Raw genomic sequence first — 5,000 nt, forward strand, 5'->3', positions numbered from 1 at the left:
GAGCAGAGACCCGTGGCGGCGCTACGTTGTGCGCTTCCGCTACCGGGGGGCTGACCTGGAAGACACGCGGGACTACCTGGCCTCGGTCCTCCTGCTGGAGACTTTGGCCTTCGACAGGGCGGATGTGGTGGCCCTCATTCAACTTCCAGGCTCGCGTGAGACGGACGTCTGCCTGGCGTCCGAGAACGCCTACCGCCGCTTTTGGGTGGGCTGCAAAGCGGCGCAGCGCGCCAACCCGGCCCTGCTGGCGGACTTTGAGGTGGTGCCGCTCTTCCGGGGTGACACGAAGGTCCTGACCGTCATCTTCAGGACCTCTGCCATCCCGGAAGAGGACGTGACTCTCTGGGTGTCACGCTATGCAAAAATACTCATGGGACCTGACAAGAAGCGTGACCGGCACGGTTTTTGGACTGGGGAATACCGTTGCGTAGTCGCCTTCAAGGGGGAGGAGACGGGAGGAGGCCGCATCCCAAAGTACTTCTACCTGGGGGCGGAGAGGGGCATCACACGGTACAGCGGCCAGCCGCCGGCGTGCTTCCAGTGCGGCTCCTACGGCCACCGGCGGCGGAACTGCACCACGCCGCTGTGCTCGCGGTGCGGCGTCCGCGGACACGCAACGGCCGCCTGCCAGGCCAGCATCCGCTGCAACCTGTGCGAGGAGCCCGGGCACACCTACTTTTGGTGTCCGCGTGCCCAGTACAACCGGGAGGACGAGGAGCGGTGGGGTGCGGCGAACAGGGCCGCCCAGGCGGGGCGGGAGCGTGCAGAGGCACAGGCCTGGCATCAAGCGCAACAGAGACGGCGGGAAGGGGAGGCGCAAGGTGTGAGGCCGGGGGCTCCGGACAGGGCCCGCGCCCAAGAGTCAAAGGCCCGGGGGGGCGCTGGCAACCAGGGGGAGGAGGGCGCCGACTGGCGGACGGTCACCCGCCGGCCGGCAGGAAAGAAAGGCAGGACCCCGGATGCCGGGGTTGCAGGCGCCGCGCCACGGGCTACAGGCGTGGAGGTGTGGCGGGCACAAAACACCGTGTTACAGACATGCAACGCCTTCAGACTCCTCGGGGAAGGTGAGTGGCAAGGGCCAGGCCAACGCCTACATGCCGACAACGACCCTGGTCTAGAAGAGGACCGGCAAGGGGGGAGCGCGGCCGAAGAGCAGATGGCAACCAAGGAGGGGCAGGCAGGCGGGGAAGACGCCTCTCCGCCGCCAGTGCAGCCGCTCCCGCCGCGAGAGCAGCAGCCCGAGGATGCGCAGCAGGCCCGGAAGATGAAGAGGCGGCGGCGGGGAGGGGGTGCCGCGACGGAGTCGGGGACCCCAAGCGTGGGTACAGCCCCGGTGGGGAGGGATAGAGAGGGCCGGCCGTCGCAGAAGACACCCGACTTGCCCACCGACCCCGAACTATCAGCAGACCTGTCAGTTGTCCCGCCAACTGGCCCCAACACCGTACTACAAGCGCGGAGTGAGCAACAGGACGGGACTGACCCCAACGGCGAGCTGGATGAAAGGCAGGACTTTACGTGCATGGTGGAGGTCGGCTCAGGAGCAGTGACAGCTCCTGCCATGGATGGAACAGGAAACATCGTGCGAGGCTGCCCGGGAGGCCGGAGGCGACCAGAAAAAGATATCAGGGCACCGGACAGTAGGTCGACGGAGAGTGCGGTGGAGGACACCGGGGACGAGCTCGCCCTGGTCCCGTACGCCCTCTCCCCAGAGCGCAGTGCGCCTCCGCCCTGGGAGTCACCCGGACCCCCCCACGCGTGCCCGGATGCGCGACCTGGTGAGGCTACACCTCCGGCTTGGCCTCCGGAGGGGGTAGGGAAGTCTGCGGTCGCCGCAACCCCCTGAACGCCATGACTGCGCTACGCCTCGCGACGTGGAACGCTAGGGGCTTGCGCTCGTGGCGCAGGGCGGAGGAGATCCTGCCAACCCTGGCAGCGCTGGCGCAGGACGTGCTCATCTTGCAGGAGCTGCACTTCACCAACGAGCAGCAGCGGAGCCGAGCACAGCGGCTCTGGACCGCCGGGCCGTCGGTGTGGTCCTACGACGGCGAGGAAGGCTCGGCGGGCGTGGCGCTGCTCTTCCGCTCGCGGGCCGACCTCGCCATCGACGGAGTCGTGGAAGCGGTGCCGGGGAGGCTGCTGGTGGCGGACCTGACGCTGCGGAGCGTATCGGCGAGCGGGACGGCGGAGGAGCGTGCCCTCCGCATCTGCGGGCTCTACGCCCCCATACAGGCCGCACGGCGGCGGGCTTTCTGGGCACATCTGCGGAACGCGTGCCACACGCGTCGTTGCCTGCTCGTGGCCGGGGATTTTAACAACCGCTCCCGGCTCTCAGACCGCAGCGCGTACGTGGGCGGGGTGCGCACGGCGGGCGAGGCCGAGCGCCCGCTGCATGGTGGCGGCGCCCCGCTGCTGCCAGACGAGCGTGAGCTGGAGCGCTTCCTGGCAGAGGCCGGACTGGCGGACAAGGCACGCGAGGCCCCTAACGTGCTCGACTTCTTCCCAGTAGGGTGCCGGAGGGCGTACGCAGGCAGTTATCCGCCCGTCGGGGACGGCGCCGCTGCACGCTACACGTTCTACCACCCGTGCTTTGCCAGCCGCGTGGACCGGGTACGCGCACCGGAGAGTATCTACGTACAGCGTTGCGCCGTGACCATCACCCCGTGGTCCGACCACGGGATACTGCGCCTAGAGCTGGCTGTGGGCGAAGTCTTCCCGAGGGGGCGACCCCTTTGGCGCCTGCGCCCGGAGGCGCTTCAGCGGGAGGAGTGCCGCGCGCTGGTAGCGACCACGCTGGCGTGCCTGCTGTCGCTGCGCATGGCGGGCCTATACAGGGATGCGGCCCCGCTGGAGTGGTGGGAGCGAGTCAAGCGAGAGGTGCGGCAGCGGTGCCGGCGGCAGGAGCGGGCGGCCTACTCCGCAGAGACACGCCGCTACCACGATGCCGTCTACCACTTCCTACAGTGCCACGCGCGTGCCGGGCGCGGCCAGCCTGTCGACACCAAGGTCCTGACACAGGCGCGGGAGAGCATCGCGCACTACCAGCGCGAGCGCTGGGACCGGCGGCGCCGGGCCAAGGTGTGCCGCACGCGTGGTGGCAGCGTAGATGTTGACGAGTGGGCGAAGACCAGGGGCGGTGGCGCAAGCCCACCGGCAGCCATCCAAGGGCTGCGCAGGACGGAGGCGGACGGCGTCAGCACGAGCCCGGGAGAGATGCTCCAGGTCGTTGAGGATTTCTATGGCGCCCTTTTTGCAAAGAAGACCCAGATCGCTGCCAACCAAAGCGAGGCCTTCCTGCACGCCATCGATGCGATGCCCGGCGATGGCGGGAGGCGGGGCTGGCGCAGCCTGTGTGAGGGCCTGAACGAGGAGGACGCACGCGGCCTGGTGGCACCCATCGCCGAGGAAGAGGTGGCGGCGGCCATCGCGCGCGGGCGCAGCCGCTCTGCGCCAGGCCCCGATGGCCTCGGCTGGGCCTTCTACAAGAAATTCCGTGCCTGGCTGGCACGCCCCCTGGCGGAAGTCTTCACGGCGTGCCTGGCACAGGACCGGACTAGCGTGACTTTTGGCGAGGGCACGCTCGTCCTCTTCCCCAAGCGCGGAGACCTGACGCTGCTCAAGAACTGGCGCCCCATCGTGCTGACCAACGTTGACTACCGCGTGCTGGCAGCAGTGCTCAACGCACGGCTGGCGGCCGTGGCCGGGAAGATCGTGGTGCGTGCGCAGACCAGCGCGGTGCCGGGGCGCACCATGCAGGACTCGCTCTGCGCACTACGTGAAGTCTTCCAGCTAGCACGCATGGGCCAGTGGCGCGGGCTGCTGCTCCAGCTGGACCAGGAGAAGGCCTTCGACAACGTACACCATGCCTTCCTGTGGGCGGCGCTGCGCTGGAAGGGCGTGCCCGAGACCTTTGTAGGCTATGTGCGACTGCTGTACCACGGCGCGGCCATCGTCCCGCAGCTGAACGGGCACCGCGGCACACCGATCCTCATTCAGTCGGGCGTACGGCAGGGATGCCCGCTCAGCGCGCTGCTCTATGTGCTGAGCCTGGACGCGGTGCTGTGTCGGCTGGAACTGGAGAAAGGCATCACCGGTGTGCGCTTCCACCTGGCCACCCGGATGACAGTGGAAGGAGGAGCGGCCGGAGTCCACCCGCGGAAGTGGCCCCAGCACACCGGGAGCAGCGACGACGACAGCAGCGAAGGCGGCGGTGGCGGCGGCCCTCAAAACGGCCGGGCCTCGGCAGCGCCTACACTCAAGCTCGTAGCGCACGCGGATGACGTCTCACTGCTCGTGCGAGATGACAATGCGGAGTTGACAGAAGTGCGGAGGGTTTTTGACGCATACGCAGCGGCGTCCGGAGCGTGCCTGAATGCCGAGAAAAGCTTTGTCGTCTCTTTCGATGCGCTGGAGGGTACGGTACGGCGGAAGCCACTAGCGCAGCGGCTGCGCAGCGGTGGAAGCGGTGGCGGCGGCCCAGCGAGGAGAGCCGGCGTGGCGGAGGCCACCGAACCAGGCGCCGGTGACGTGGAAGCGGAGAACGACGTCAAGCTGCTCGGCATCCGCTTTTCCGTGCGGAGGGACGGCTGGAAGTGCAACTGGCACTCCTGGGCAGAAGGGGTCCGCAACAGGGTAGCACAGTGGAAGCCCTGGCGGCTCACCCTGTACCAGAAAGCACGCTATATGCGCACCTACCTGCTCCCGGCGGCGGCCAACCTGGCAGCAGTGTACCCGCCCCCGGAGCGGCTCGTGCAAGACATCAGCGCAGAACTGTTCACCTTCCTGTGGGGCATGCGCACGTTCCCACTGGCACGCGTGGTGGCGTACCGGCCCGTCGCGCAGGCGGGGCTGGCCTTCCCGGCAGTTGGGCCGGCGCTGCTGGCTTCCTTCCTGGCCTGCAACTTCGGGAAGTGGGCGCTTGCACGTGCGGAGGCAAGCGGTGCGGCGCCAGAAGGCCGCCCGCGCGTAGCAGAGCACTTCTGGATGGAAGGTTTCGAGCGTGG

The sequence above is a fragment of the Heloderma suspectum genome, chromosome 1, assembly GCF_057233095.1.
Source record: "Heloderma suspectum isolate Gila_16-S chromosome 1, 16-S_ref, whole genome shotgun sequence".
Classification (NCBI taxonomy): domain Eukaryota; kingdom Metazoa; phylum Chordata; class Lepidosauria; order Squamata; family Helodermatidae; genus Heloderma; species Heloderma suspectum.